General features: G+C 38.3%; 2 pseudogenes; one reads left to right on the forward strand and one right to left on the reverse strand.

The window, feature by feature from the left end:
- Positions 1–3,790: 3,790 nt before the first annotated feature.
- LOC117717338 (zinc finger protein 280B-like) lies at positions 3,791–5,346 on the reverse strand (annotated as a pseudogene).
- A 180-nt stretch (positions 5,347–5,526) lies between these two features.
- LOC117717339 (GPI alpha-1,4-mannosyltransferase I, stabilizing subunit pseudogene) overlaps positions 5,527–17,018 on the forward strand; it is a 47,252-nt pseudogene continuing 35,760 nt past the window's right edge.

Genomic DNA, 17,018 nt, shown 5'->3' on the forward strand with positions numbered 1-17,018 from the left:
GCATAGCCATAACTTACTGGTAGAAATATGTATAATTGTTATTAAGATGAAGTTATAATTTCTTAAATGGTACAAAATTTACTTTGATTTCAAATTTAAGGTTTTTATTGGTATGAGCTTCTTATAAATATAAAAGTGAGATGAATATTGTTACTATCATAGGCACTGAGCCTGTATAACACATTTAGGAATACAAGGCCTAGACCCAGTTCTTCTTTAACATTTTTAACTTATTTGAGATGGTTAGACTGTGAGTTAAGGGCCTATAGCAAATTCATGGCTTTGCATTTATTGTTAGGGAGTTTTCTATATTTTCTTTAGAAATAGCTGAGAGGAGTTAACAGACAACAGCCCAGATAGCCTTACATGGATAGTTGGTTTTCAAAACATCAGAAATCCACAGAATTGACATTACAAACATTTCTGTATTAATGTTCATTTTGATTAGAGACCTGTCTGCTCCTGACAGCTTCCTGTCTTGGATTCTAAGAAGAAATTAAGCATCTTTGGAGTTACTCCAATTGTGGTGAGACAGCCACTAGGCAAGAATTGCCTCTTTCCATCTACAGACAAAATACTGTCCAGAAAAGGACACACTTGCAGAATAGTCGACTGATTATATCTGCCAAGACAGAGTAATCAGCCCTTAATAATTCTGCATTACTAGGTCTGTCAGATGATCCTGGGCCAGAAGGCTGAAGATCAGATGCTCCAACATTCTGTAGTATAGGGACTGTCCAGGTGTCCAGCGGTCTCTACAAATTGGCTATATTTTAGAAGCTATGCTTTATGCTTCCCATAATCTCAGTTAACTCAGTCATTCTGGATTTCTGATGGGGTTGAAAACTTATAGTCTCATAGCCAATCCTTGCTATTTACTTTGAGAGAAAAGATTTGAGTGGATGGTTTTCAGCTGACATTCATTCTAAAGCCAAGAAAAAAAAGCCAGGTTCAAAACTAAGTCTTTTATTTAGGAGAGATGATAGAGGTTCTGCTTAGTCAACAAAATGATTTACTGGGTATTAGGTCTACCTTGCAACTTACTGACATAAATTGGTATAGTTATGCTCTAACTGTATTTTGAGAGAAAAGTTTTATTTTAACATGAAGGGTGATATGTAGGAGGAACTAAGGTGGGAGGAGTACAGAGAGGAGGAGTAAGGAGAGGAGGAGGAGAAGGAAAGGAGGAGCTAGGTAATGAGAGAGAGAGAGGTGGGCCAGACATGGAGGTGGATATTCACATGTCTCTGCCAGTCAACGATAGCTGATATATCTAGATTGGGTATTAGGTTACACTTCTAATTGATATTGAGCATTACCAAACTTATAAAGCCTTTGGTTGACATTAAAAAAATTGTATAAAAGCAAAAAGGAGAAGGGAGCATGGGATAGGGGTTTTCTAGGGAGGGGAAATGGGGAAAGGGGATGGCATCTGAAATGTAAATAAAATATTCAATAAAAAAATAAATAAAAAAATAGAAAAAAAGAAGAAACAATGACCAAAACTTTAATGTACATAAAATAGATATTTGTTAGAGAGAAAAATAAATGTACATAAAACAGAAAAAAAAAAGAAAATGTTTCCACTGAAATCACACTTAATTGTAATTATTTGGGGATAAGAAAATATCCATACAATTTGTTTTCCTTTTTTTTTTTTTCTCCACCAGAATAAGTGGGACATAAACACTTTCCACACCTAAAGGAAAGGTATGGGGTAAAGAGTGTGATGTGGAAAAAAAAAACCACCAAACAAAAACAACAACAACAAAAAATCACTGCAAAGGCCCATCAAAATAGCCAAGAGGCGGATCACAATCAATGATCAGGCACAGAGCAAACAAAAGATACAACCTCTTGTCTCCCTCAGCCTTAAGAGCCAGGGCATGGCCTGGGGATAACCTCTTCCCATTTTTTTCATGGAATCTAAGGAAACTTCACTAAACTGAGAAAGGAAATATGGAACATTGACATCTCAGGAACCTGTCCCCACGGCCTCTTTGGTGTTCAGGGACAGGGTTTTGCTGTGTAATTTGGAACTCTCTGAAGAGCCCAGGCTGAGTCTGAACTCCAGATCTTCCTGCCCCAGCCTCCCAAGAGCTCTTATTACCAGTGTGTGCTACCACACCCAGCAAGATAAGGTACCTTTAAAGAAAGAAACAGGACACTCAAGAGTTTTGAGACCAGTGTCTATTACCAGCGTGCAGCCAGACTCCTTGAGGGATGAGCAGCAGCTGCTGGTCACCTGGCCTGGAGGTGGAGGGACAAGAGAAGGACAACAGGCCAGGCTCAAGGACACAGCCCTGGAGATTTACAGAAAGGGCCAATGCTACTGAAGTTGCTGAAGACCAGTCCTCAGAGGATGCTCTACAGTTCAACGTAAAGTTGCTCCTCCACAGGCTAGTGACCAGCTTAGTATGAGGGACAGGAGAAGGTAAGTCTTCATTTAGGACATATATTGCACACAAAAGTGCTTCAAGTAAGACCCAAGCAATATTAGTGTAATCAACTCGGAGATTATACAGACATTATAACCACTTAAATATGAGACAAGACACAAATTGTGACTAGGGATCTAGTTCAGTGGCAGAGTCCTTGTGTGGTACATGTAAGGCCCTGTGTTTAATCCCTAGCACCAAGGGGGGGGGAAGCACCAGGGCATCAAATTGTAAGCTTCACATATTCAATCACTCAAGATACACACACATGGACTAGAAAACGAAGACCCCATAGAGGGTTTGAATCCTAGTCACCCTGGTTGGGTTTTTGTGCTATGTCCAATATCATTAGGCGAGTTCCGATTACAGCTTGAGTATAGAACTAAGTTCAGCCCAGGCCACAGACTGGACAGATGCCATTTTTCCAAACCTTTTCAGTTTTAACTCAGGTTCGATACACTTCATACGACAAATGACAAGCCTTCTTTCCTCAGGAAGGGACAACTTGATTTACTGCTGTGGCCCAGGAGGACATGGCCAGTTCTTCAAACATAGCTAGCCAAAAGGGAACCGAGAGTGGATAGCTCTCGGTTCCCTAAGCATCAAGAAAGTCCGTGGTCATCGGCTCCGTGTCTGTCTTCTAACTACTGTCACTGTTTCACGTGGCGCTGAGACTACACAGTTGTGCTTTAATGATTACAGGGGCCTTTCACAAACACAGGCATTTTACAGAAATGGCTTGGCCTCCCTGGATACTCTTTTAGGTAAAGACATTCAGGCAGGATTCCTTTGGCTTCAAGACTGAGAAGGACATGTATCTGTCCATTTACCCATGCTATACCACTTAAGATGGCTCTCTCCCTCCTATAGCAAGCATTAACTGCCTGTAGATCTTCAGGGAGAGGTGGGGCCTTGTGAGCCCACCAAACTTCAAACCATCACATAAAAGAGCTCTCAAACTTTAGACTTATATGAAATACTAATAAATCGGTTTTAACTTGTTTTCCATTCACGGGGATACAGACACCAACACCTTCCTTGTGTTAAGTCAAACACTTAATATGAAAACCAGATGCATTTTAAATAACACTCACTGTTCGCTCAGAAAATGCTGTAGCTGGGGACTGGGGTGATAGAGCGCTTGCTTATTGTTTGTGAAGCCTTGGATCCTACTCCAGCGCTAAATGAGAACAAAAGTCACCCTCAAAAAACAGACAAAACCCTGCATTATCTCCAAATCAAGGGGAAAAGATCTGTTAATCAGTTCAGCATCTTGGGCACCAGTGACTAACCGATGTATGGGTTTGTACTCTCATCTCTCTGAAGGGTTTGGATTGGAACTTAGGTTAGAATTAACAGGACTTTTTTGAGAGTCTGCCTTGAGATCTGGGGTAGGACGGCTCCCAGTCGGTTGTGCTCACAGTGATTGAAGCTACTTTCACAGATTCCGACTCAATAGGCTTCACTGACACCTGGATCACGACCTTCGTCTCAGGAGGCAACCCTTCCAGCTGCGTAAGCTTCTGAAACATCTGGTGGCACTGGGTCTTATGCGCTCCATTTTCTCCTTGAAGGTTAAAAACTGTAGCCAGCACTTGGAGCACTGGTGGCCGATCCTTTCCCAGTGGCCCCTGTAATGGCACATGTACGGCATCCCAGTTTTGAAGATCTTAAGACAAAATGGATAAAGCAGGTTCTTAGTGTTTACGTGGCACTTTGTAAAATGTGTTTCCACATCAGCGAAGACAGAGGACCTGTACTTACAGACCTGGCACACATAGGACATTTCCCCAGGCTTATGATTGTCCTTCATGTGCTGTAAAAGGGCTTGCTCTGTCTCAAATGACAATTCACAGATTTTGCAGACCACAGAAGGGTCTGGTGCCGTGTGCACACGGTCGATGTGGCACTCCAGCTGGAAAGGGGAAGCAAACTGGTGGTGGCAGCAGAGACAGGTGGTGTGGCTCTCCCAGGCGTCATCACTGCCCCGCCTCTCGAGCTCCAAATGATGCTTGGTGTGGTTCATAAATTTAACAATTTTTTTTAGAGCTTTCAAGCAGCTGGGACATTTAAAGGTTGTGTGAGTCTTCTGCTCTGGCTTCCCATCCCCTTTATACTGTCCATAATAAAGGTCACTAAGTAACAGGGTCAAACTTCCTTTCTTGGGATCAAAAGTCTCTTGACTTGCAGGATTTGAAAAGTCCGCTTCCATCAATCCACTGTCCTGGCGAGGGTGGACAGAGGCCTCTGAAAGAGGTGCCCCATTCACAAAACGGTTCAGTGAGTTGGGAGCATCAAAGGAAGGTGTCCTTTGTTGCGCACTCGAGGTATGGGAAGTACCTGAAGGGGGCAAAGCCGAAGACAGGTCTTCTACAATCTCAATACTACGTTCAGGCCTCTGGGTTTATGGAAAAATGGCACTTCGATACACACAAACTTTCATTCAAACCTCCTCCTGAAAGCGCTGCCTTCGCTGGACTATTCTCTGAACTTGAGAGTGTAACCAGAGGTGAGCAACACTTGATGAGCTACTAGGCACAGCTTGTGGTGAATTACTTTTATCATCAGACTCGGACAAAAGCTCAATAATAATAGGACTATCTGTTGATCTTGATTCAACTGGAGACGCCGGCAAGACAATCACTGCCTCTGATGTGGGGGCGGCAGGTCGTGAGGGCTGCAATCTTGGAGTAGTGGCCTCTCTAAGCCGGCTATGCTTTCTTTTTAACCGTGAACCTGGGGTGACTCTGTTTAGAATGTTCGAGTTGGCTGGTTGGGAAGTTGAAATTACTCCAACAAACATCAGCTCGGCATCTTCGACGGCGTCGTGGACTTGCATGGGTTCTTGTGAACTCTGCTGTGGTTCTGGATCTTGTTCTTCATCATCTAACAGGAATGGCTGCTCCATTTCTAATGTGGCTCCTGACAGGTGCGGCCACCTCCTCCACACACACTGCCACCTCCCCGCCAGTGTACTGGAGCCTCCCCTGAGGCCCCGGCCTGTGAGGCTCTGCACGGAAAGCCCCACACCACGACCTCCGGGGGCTCCCGGCCGCTCCATATCCATACAATTTACCATACACGTGCGATGACTGGAACTCATGTCCCCAGCACCAATATGAAAGTTTGGGAAGAATGGCTGCCACATGAACTTGTAATCCTAGCACGAACAAGGTTGAGACAGGTCATAGCTAAGACAAGGTGGCTAGCTCCAAATCAAAAGCTATTCCAAATCAATTGTCTCAGAGATGAACAAGAAACTCTGGGGCAGTAAAGGATGTAGAGAATGATGGAGAATGACACCTGATATCAACCTCTTCCTTCTACACACAGGTGATCACACAGGTATGTGTACACACAGAAAAGAACACACACATAAACATGCATGCAAAACACAACAATATTTAGATGATATAATTATTATCATCCAACCAATTTTGATTGACTCTGACCAGATTGCTTGACAAGAATCATTTGTGATATTTGTATACATAACATAGGAATATTTTACAATGCCTAGATTTTATATTAACCTGAGTGTCTATTTTCTCCATGTGTCTTATTATTACTTTATTGTCTGTTCCTTGTTCCAATAGTTCTTTTATTAGAAAGGCACATCTTCAGTTCTTCTCCTCAGTACAAAAGAAACCATGATATATGTGATGGTTTGCATATGCTCAGCACAGAAAGTGTCATTATTATTAGTAGGTGTGGCCTTGTTGGAGTAGGTGTGGCACTGTGGCTGTGGGCTATAAGACTCTTATCCTAGCTACTTGGAAGTCAGTATTCTGCTAGCAGCCTTCAGATGAAGATATAGAACTCTCAGTTCCTCCTATACCATTCCTTCCCGGATGCTGCCATGCTTCCTGCCTTGATGACTATGGATGGAACCTCTGAACCTGTAAGCCAGCCCCAATTAAATGTTATCATTTATAAGACTTGCTTTGGTCATGGTGTCTGCTCACAGTAGTAAAACCCTAAAACAATATATATTCCAATTATTCCACATATTATCAAAATTTAATTAATAGGTTTCATTTCTCTTATCTTTAATTATCCTACATGAACATAGTTACCATTTCAACACCATTAAAATGGATTTGTTCAAAATGTATTTTATCTATTCAAATACATACATAATTTAAAGCAATGAAGCATACCAAATTTTCAATACAACCAATCTAAAAACCTTACTCTTTATTTCTGTCTTGTACTATTTTAGTTCATAATGATTTTCAGTCTATCTCTAGCCCTGTAAGGAGCTCTGTTCTTAGAATATTCAGATTTAAAATTAAACTGCATGATTTTGATAAGAGTCTAGAATATATTTTAACATCTAGCATGATAAAGACAGTCCATATATAGATAACAGAGTGATAACCTATCTTTCTCTACCATTATACTGCCAGATATCTGGTGCTAATTAAAAGAGACAAAACATGCAATAAAAAAAAAAAAAAACATTTCCATGGTATCCCACCCCAAATGCATATAAAATAACTTTATGCTATCTCTAAATACTGTTCAACCTCTCTATCTTGTTGGGACTCAATGTCATAAAATTAGTAAAATCTCTTAATTATTTTATCTGAAGCTTTCAATTAGAATACAGAGAAATTTCTTCTTTTGTTGGTTATTTTACTTATTTGCATTTCAAATGTTGTCCCCCTTTTTTCTTCTCCCTTCTGGAAACCCTCCATCCCATCCCCTCTCATTTTTGCCTTTATGAGGGTGCTCCCCCAACTACAATCTCCTTCCTTACCCCTCTACCATCCCCCTATGCTGGGGCACATAGGACAAACAGCCTATCCCAACAGTCTCCACAGAAGAAGCCATCCCTCTTATTGATGCCAGATACAGCAATCCTCTGCTACATATGTAGATGGAGACATGGGTCCATCCATGTATACTCTTTGGCTGGTGGTTTAGTACCTGGCAGCTTTGCAAGGTATGTGGAGGGAGGGGTCGATTAGTTGATATTGTTGTTCTTCCTATGGGGTTGAAATACCCTTCAGCTTCTTCAGTCCTTCTCCCAACTCTTCTATTGTGATCCCTGAGCTCAGTCTGATGGTTGGCTGAGAATCTGCTTTTCAGTTATTCATGTGGTGGCAAAGCCTTTCAAAGGACAACTATATCAGGTTCCTGTCAGCAAGCACTTCTTGGCATTAGCAATAGTGTTGGGGGTTGGTGTCTGCAATGAGATGGATCCCAAGGTGGTAATCTCTGGACAGCCTTTCCTTCAGTCTCTGCTCCATTTTTTGTTCCTGTGTTTCCTATAGACTGAAACACTTCTGGATTAAAATTTTTGAGATGGGTAGGGTGGCCCCATCCCTCAGGTGGGGGCCATGCCTATCTACTGGAAATGGTCTCTACAGGTTCTCTCTCCCTTTTGTTGGGTATTTTGGCTAATGTCAACCCAGTAGGGTCCTAGGGATATCTCTGCTCCCCTGGTGTCTGATGCCACAGTTATGCTGATACAAACACCACACAAAGACCCAACCAAAAAAAAAAAAAAAAAAAAAAAACCTTCAGACCAAGTTCCGTTATGAATATCTATGCAAAAATACTCAATAAAGTACTCTCAAACCAAATCCAAGAACACATCAAAAGGATCATTTATCATGATCAAGTAGGCTTCATCCCAGGGATGCAGGGATGGTTCAATATACTGAACACCTTCAATGTAATCCATTATATACACAAACTGAAAGAAGAAAGAAAGAAAGAAAGAAAGAAAGAAAGAAAGAAAGAAAGAAAGAAAGAACACATTATCATCTCATTGGATGCTCAAAAAGCCTTTGATAAAATTCAACACCCCTTCATTTTAAAAGTCTTTGAAAGATCAGGAATGCATGGCACATACCTAAAGATAATAAAAGCAATATACAGCAAATGAATAGCCAACATCAAACTAAATGGAGAGAAACTTGAAGCAATCCCACTAAAACCAGGGACAAGACAATGTTGCCCATTCTTCCCCATCCATTCAATATAGTACTCTAACTTCTAGCAAGAGCAATTAGAAAACAAAAGGAGGTCAAGAGGATACCAATTGGAAAGGCAGAATTCAGGATATCACTATTTGCAGATGATATGATAGTATATATAAACAACCCACAAAATTCTGGCAGAGAATTTTTATACCTGATAAACAACTTCAGCAAAGTGGCTAGAATCAATAGCTTTTCTGTGCACAAAGGATAAACATGCTGAGAAAAAAAAATAAGGAAATAACATCCTTCACAATAGTAACAAATAATATAAACTATCTTGGCAAAACTCAAACCAAACAAGTGAAAGATCTGTATGACAAGAATTTCAGGTGTCTAAAGAAAAAAATCAAAGAAAACCTCAGAAGATAGAATGATCTCCCATGGATTGGCAGGATTAAAATAGTAAAGAAATGGCCATCTTATCAGAAGCAATGTACAGATTCAATGCAATTCCCGTCAAAATTGCAACACGACTCTTCACAAAGATAGAGAAATTCTCAACTTTCTCTGGAATAACAAAAAACCCAGGATAGTAAAAACAATTCCCAACAATAAAAGAACTGGGGAATCACCATCCCTGACCTCAAACTCAACTACAGAGCAATAGTCATAAGAACCACATGGTACTGGCACAGAAACAAACAGGTAGATCATTGGAATAGAACTGAAGACCCAGAAATAAACCTACATGTCTATGGATATGTGATCTTAGATAAAGAAACCAAAACCACCCAGTCGCAAAAAGACAACGTTTTGAACAAATGGTGCTAGTTCAACTTGTGTTTGGCATGTAGAAGAATGCAAATTGATCTATTTTTATCTCATTGTACAAAGCTCAAGTCCAAGTGGATCAAGGACTTCCACATAAAACAAAATACGCTGAATCTAACAGAAATTTGTTATTCTTTAGATTTATTGGCATTATTATTTTTTATTGGATATTTTATTTACACCTCAGATGCCATCCCCTTTCCCCATTCCCTTCCCCTCTTAGAAAACCCCTATCCCATGCCCCCTTTTCCTTTTTGCACTTATACATTTTTAAAAAAAAAAATGTTAATCAAAGGCTTTATAAGTTTGGTATTGCTCAATCAGAGGTGTAACCCACTACCCAACCTAGATATATCAACTATCTTTGACTGGTGGAGATACATGAACATCTGCCTCTCTGTCTCCCCCTCTTTCTCTCTCTCATCACCTAGCTTCTCCTCTCCTACTTCTCCTCCTCTCCTTACTCCTTCTCTTCCTCTCAGTACTCCTCCCACCTTAGCTCCTCCTACATATCACCCTTCCTGTTAAAATAAAACTTTTCTCTCAAAATACAATTAGAGCATAATTATCCCAATTTGTAGCAGCAGAACTCTTTCTTCGATGTTTGCTTGCAGGATCAATTGACTGGTTTGTAGCTCAATATGGTAGAGCAGTGGAAGAGAACATGGAGTGATGGAGAAAACGAAGGAACTCATTTAATTAATGAATTTTTTTATACATCTCTCATTAACAACCACATGAAATTCTACATTTAATTTTTAAGTATATTGTTATATTTACACAAAATAAGAGAAACTGTGGTGTAGATGGAATAATGTTCCCCCAAAATGTTTATGCCCCAAGTCCCTATGTATATTACTTTACACAACAAAAAATTTGCAGGTGTGATCAAGGCTCTAAGTGATGAGATAGAAAACCTACCTAGAAAACCTACCTTTGATTGTTCATTTGGACTCCCTAATATCCTGTCAAAATTTATAAAGAAAAGGAAAAAGATGTGACAAAAAAGAAAGACCAAAGAGTATTTCTTGAAAGTTTACTGTTGTGACATTTCTTTGAAAAGCAAATAAGACAACCAGAAACTGTTAAGTGGCTGTAGCCACAAGTGAATGGGGAAAGCCATGGGCTGGACTATCCTGCAATGAATCTAAAAGGCAAAATATCTTTTTGTTAACTTGACCCTATGGAATGAGGTCAAATCAGACTTCTGATCTCCAGAACTGTAGAAAGAATCTATTATTTAAACTACAAATTTTGTGGAAAGTAATTACAACTAATAAATAATGAACTGACCCACTATTGCAGTGAAGCTAGGAGAGAATTACTGACTCCACAGGATGCCCTGAGGTACCTACCAGTTCCAGGTAGACAAAAATGTTTTTAATGGCTTGACCATGGCAGGGGAGCTAAATCAAATAAGTAAATAAGTAGCAACTCTATCTACATAAGATTTGGCTCTGATTTGAAGTAAAATGGTGTGTTTCCCAAAGATTAGCAGGCATGGTGCAGGTATTAGATGAAAAGTTGATTCATACAACCCCAAAAAAGTAAACCACAGCTCAATCTTCAAGTGTTTTTCATGTCAGTAAAATAAAATAAAGAAATACACTAAATTTTATGTAAATTATTAAACAAAAATTTAAGAAAACATAGGCAGAAAGACTAACAAAGTGAGATTTAATATAAAAATCTTCCATGAATAATATCATAGCTTAAATTAGACTCATAGGAAGATGAAAATAATCACAAATGACAGAATCAGAAAGTTATACAAGGTGGGTGAGATGTCTGAGATTGCTAAAGCACTGAATGACAAGCCAGATGATTTAAATTGAATCACTGGGTCACATACAGACTATACAGCTGCTGACATTTATGCCCCCCAAATAAATAATAAGTATAATAAAATTTATATCAAATACAACAGAAAGATTTTTCTACTTTGCTTATATATTGCTGAGATAAAACACTCTGGCCAAACACAACCTGAAAATAAAACAATAAACTTCATTTTACACATCTAAGTCTACTCCATTATTGGGGGAACTCAAGGTAAGAACTCAAATCAGGAACCTGAAGGAGAAATCAGGATAGGTGGGTTTTTTGTTCTTTGTTTTGTTTGTTTGTTTGTTCTCTTGTTCATCCTCAGATAGTTTTCTTATATAGCCCAGACCTACCAGCCTAAAGACACTGCTGCTCACAATGGATTGGGATTTTCTACATCAATCATCAATCACGACAATGCCCCAGAAGGTATGTTCATAGGGCAATCTGATCAACGTGATTCTTCACTTGAGGTTTACTCTTTCCCAAGTGATTCTAAATTTTATCAAGGTGACAATAAAGACTATAAAGACTAGCAAGTTCAAGAACAAAAAGATGAACACACAGGAAAAAGCCTAACAATCACTAATTAAAAAAACAGAAATAATTTTTAAAAATAGATACTTTAGAAGAAGAGGTTTTGCTCCATTCCCTTGCTGCCTCTCCCCCACCCCTCCACTATCATTAGACCTGAGTCTCCTGAGCCATACAAGCTAATTTCTCTTCCCCTACCCATTCTCTGCTAGCTGAGCCCTCTGGGCCAAGCCATGCTGCCCTGAGCAGCCTGATATCCCAAGAAGATCCTTATTCTCTTGCCACCTCAGCTCTTACCATCAGAGCCTGTGGCTCTGGAGTCATAAAGACCTACAGAACTAGAACCATACAGCCAAAGGATACCTAACAGAGGCCTGCCACACCTGGAACACTGAGGTTCACTCCCCTCCCAATACATACTACAAGAAAAATATCTAGGGACCAAAACTATCCTGATGGTTAAAGGCCCTCAATAGAACACAAGTTAACAAAACCCAGGGTAATATGATACCGCCAAAGCACACTTACCTTGCTATAGAAAGCCTTGGATATCCTAACATAACCAAAACCACTAAAAAAATGATAGAGGCCTTTAAAGAGGAAATGAATAAACCACTTAAAGAAATACAGAAAAATACATTCAACAAGATAAAGGTCTTTAAAGAGGAAACAAATACCTTAAAGACATACAGGAAAATACAGTTAAAAAGGGGAAGAAAATAAATAAAACTGTATAAGACCTTAAGTTGAAAATAGAAGCAATAAAGAAAACATAAACCGAGAAAATCCTAGAGATGAAAAACCTAGAAAAGAGGAACAACATATGCAAGTATCATCAACAGAATATGGGAAATGGAAGAGAGAATCTCAGGTTTATAAAATACAATGGAATAAACTGATACATCCATCAAAGAAAATGCTAAGTCTAAAAATTCCTGACAGAAAACATCCAGAAGTTCTGGGAATCCTTGAAAAGACCTAATCTAAGAATAATAGGAATAGAAAAAAGTGAAGAGTACCAGCTCCAAGGCCCAGAAAATATTCTCAACAAAATCAAAGACGAAAACTTTCTCAGACTAAATGAATGCCTATAAACATACAAGAAGCTTATAGAACACCAATTAGCCTGGATCAGAAAAGAAAATTCTCCCAGCATATAATAATCAAAACACAAACTCGATAGAACAAAGAGAGAATATTAAACTGGGACATAAGAAAAAGACTAGGAAACATACAAAGGCAGACCTATCAGAATTACACCCAATTTCTCAACAGAGATTCTCAAAGCTAGAAAGGCCTGGAGAAATATCCTGAAACTGAAAAAAAAAAAAAAAAAAAAAAAAAACCCACAGGTGCCAACCTAGAGTATAATCAGCAAAATTCTCAATTACCATAGATGGAGAAAACATGATATTTCGAAACACATCCAAATTCAAACAATATCTATCCACAAACCCTGCTTTATAGAAAATACTAGAAGGAAAACTGCACCCCAACAAGAATAACTACATCCAAGAAAACAAAGGAAATAAGGAATTACATACCAGCAAAAACAAGGAAAGCACACACACACACACACACACACACACACAAACACACACACGCCCCCCCCAACACTAACACCAAAAACATCTAAATAACAGTCACTAGTCATTAATTTCTTTCAAAACAATTCCCCCAATAAAACGACACAGAGTAACAGAATGGATATGAGAACAGGATCCATCATTCTGTTGCATAGAAGATACACACCTTAGCAATAAAGATAGATATTACTACAGAGTAAAGGACTGGAACAATGCTTTCCAAGCAAATGGACTCAAGAAGCAACCTAGAGTAGCCATTCTAATATCTTCTAAAATAGACTTTCAATCAACTTTAGTCAAAATAGGCAAGAAAGGACACTTCATACTCATCAAAGGATAAATTTATCAAGACGATACTTGAATTCTGAACATCTGTGTCTCAAACACAAGGCATCCGCAATTGTAAAAGAAGCCAAACTTAAATCACACACTGAACCCCATAGATTAATAGTGGGAGACTTTGTCACCATACTCCCACCAATTGACAGGTCATCCAGACAAAAACTAAACAGATAAATAATGGGATTAATAGACATTATTAATGAAATGGACCTAACAGACATCTATAGAATATTTTACCCAAACACAAAAGAATATACCTTCTCTCAGAACCTCATGGATCTTTCCCTAACATTGACCATATAGTCAGTCACAAAGCAGGCCTCAACAGATACAAGAAAACTAAAATACTCCTTTGTATCTTATCAGAACACTATGGATTAAAGTTTGAGTTCAACAACAGAAACTCCGGAAAACCTACATACTCATGGAAATTGAAACAGTGTCTGCTCAGTGAACTCTAGGTTAGGAAAGAAATAAAGAAAGACATTTTAGAATTCAATGAAAATGAAGGTACAACATACCCAAATTTAAAGGACACAATAAAGAGGAAAGTTCCTAGCACTAAGTGCCTCCATGAAGCAATTAGAAATTTCTCATACCAGAAATTTAAAAGTGCACCTGAAAGCTCTAGAAAATAGAGAGAGAGAGAGAGAGAGAGAGAGAGAGAGAGAGAGAGAGAGAGAGAGAGAGAGAAGAATACCAAAAAGGAGAAGAAGGCAGGAAATAATCAAGATCAGGGCTGAAATCAATCAATTTGAAACAAAATTTTAAAAAATTAGAAGAATCAATGAAACCAACAGCTGTTCTTTGAGAAAATAAACAAGATAGATAAACCCTTAGCCAAACTAACCAAAAGACAGAAAGACAGGTGCCATTAGCAACTTTAAATCAAGATCACATAAACTATTTACACAGTCTTTTAACTCCTAAAAAAATAGAAACAATCATTAAAGGTCTCTCAAACAAAAAAGAGCTCAGGGACAGAGGGTCTTAGTGCAGAAGTCTACCAGATTTTGAAAGAGATAATATCAATACTTCTCAAACTTTCCACAGAATAGAAACAGAAGGAACACTACTAAAATCATTCAGTGAGGCCACAGTAGCCCTGATACCTAAACCATATAAACACTCAACAAAGAAAACTTCAGACTAATTCTTATGAATATTGATGAAAAAATACTTGATAAAATACTCGAAAACTGAATCCAGGACCACATCGATGACATGGTCCATTAAGATCAAACAGACTTCATCCCAGGAATTCAGGAATGTACAATATACAAAAATTCATCAACATAATCCACAATATAAAAAATGAAAGAACTCGGGTGTCTGGCTCCAGCGTCCTGGCTACTGGCTCTGTGGCCTGGCTGCTTCTCTGGGCGGCTGGGCTGGTCGGCTCTGGACTTCAGTGATGCCCCCTTCAGTGCTGGTGTAAGGGCTACATGTTCTGAAATTATTTTGAAGCAAGAATTTTTGAAAAATGGTTTCCACAGAGACCTTTTAATAAAAGTGAAATTTACAGGAAGCATTGAGGACTTACAGACCCACCAGCTCTTGATTAAATATTACATTCCAACAGGACTCTTTGTGGATCCCTATGAGTTGGCTTCATTATGAGAAAGAAATGTAAGAGAGGCAATGATGTTATCAGAAAGTTTTAATATAGAAGCCCCAACAATTTGTCCAAAGAATATGCAATCCTCATTTATACCCAGCAAGATGCACAGTGCATCAAATGCTTCCAGGCCTTTTTACCGGAGAACTATTGCTATCACCGGCCACATAGGCAAAATGGAAACACCCTCATTATTTCCATTGTGGAAACAACCCTGACTTACTATATTGAACTGTGACCAAGAGTTCCCAATTTTGAAATGCTGGGCTCAGTCAGAAGTAGCAGCTCCTTGTGCTTTGAAAAATAAAGAGATATCTCAGTGGGAAAACATGCAGTACAAATCAATACTTAAGAATTTGATAGTACAGGTATCGGTGGGAACAACTATACATACCTCTTTAATGTGTTCTATGACACCACTCATTACGATTCTGTGTTCTACTCAGATCCTTTTAGCTGTTTTCAAATATGGCCATTTCCCTGTAAGTTTTATACAGTTAAGGGTTTTCTATAAACTTAATAAATGAGACATATTCACTTGTAAAAAATATGAAAGAAAAAATCATATGATTAAATCATTAGATGCTAAAAAAAGCCTTTGATAAAATCCAACATCCCTTCATGTTAAAGGTGTTACAGAAATCAGGGATATGTGGCAAATACCTAACCATAATCAAAGTAAAATACAGCAAGCCAATAGCCTACATAAAACTAAATGGAGAGAAACTTAAAGCAAGACCCCCAAAACCAGGGATTAGACAAGGCTGCCCACTCTCTCCTTAACTATTCAATATAGTACTTGAAGTTCTAGCCAGTGCAATGACACACCAAAAGGAGATCAAGGAGATGCAAATTGTAATGAAAGAAGTCAAAGTATTGCTATTTACAGATGACATGATAATACACATATTCTACCAGAATAACTACAAAATTCTACCAGAGAATTCCTAAAGTGGACAAACACCTTCAGCAAAGAAGAGGGATACAAAATTAACTCAAAGAAATCAGTGGCCCTTATTTATAAAAGTGAAAAATGGGCCAAGAAAATTATCAGGGAAACAACACCCTTTATAATAGCCATGAATAATATATAAACATTGTATATAGATATGTGTGTATGTGTATGTATATAAATAGATATAGATATGTATTTATATAAAAATAATCATTATATATATATATATATATATATATAATATCTTGATGTAACTTTAACTAAGCAAGTGAAAAAACTCAATAATAAGAATTTCAAGTTCCTGAAGAAAGAAATTGAAGAAGATATCAGAAGATGAAAAGATTGCTAGTACTCATGAGTAGGTAGGATTAACAGAGTGAAAATAGCTATCTTACCAAAAGCAATCTACAGAGTCAATGTAATCTCCATTAAAATTTCAACGTAAGTTTTTATAGACCTTGAAGGAACAATTCTCAACTGTGTATGAAAAAACAAAAATGCAGGATACCCAAAATAATCCTGAGCAATAAAGTCACTTCAGGGGGAAACTACCAGAGTGTACTACAGAGCAATAGTAACAAAAACAGCATGGAATTCTTAGAGAAACAGGCAAGCTGATCAATGGAACTGAATAAAAGACACCATAAATAAACCCACACACCTATAAACACTTGATTTTTGATAATGAAGACAAAACCATATAGTGAGAAAATTAAAGCATCTTCAACAATTTCTGCTGGACTAACTGGATGTCTAAATGTAGCAAAATGAAAATAGAAATATATTTATTACCCTGCATAAAACTCAAATCCATGTGGATCAAGAATCTCAACATAAAACCAGAAACACTAAATCTCATAAAAGAAAAAGTAGAAAATACCCTTGAGCACATTGGTACAGGAGACAATTTCCTGATCAGAACATCAATGGCTCAGGCTCTAGGATTAACAATGGATA

This window comes from Arvicanthis niloticus, chromosome 11 (genome assembly GCF_011762505.2).
Source record: "Arvicanthis niloticus isolate mArvNil1 chromosome 11, mArvNil1.pat.X, whole genome shotgun sequence".
NCBI lineage: Eukaryota > Metazoa > Chordata > Mammalia > Rodentia > Muridae > Arvicanthis > Arvicanthis niloticus.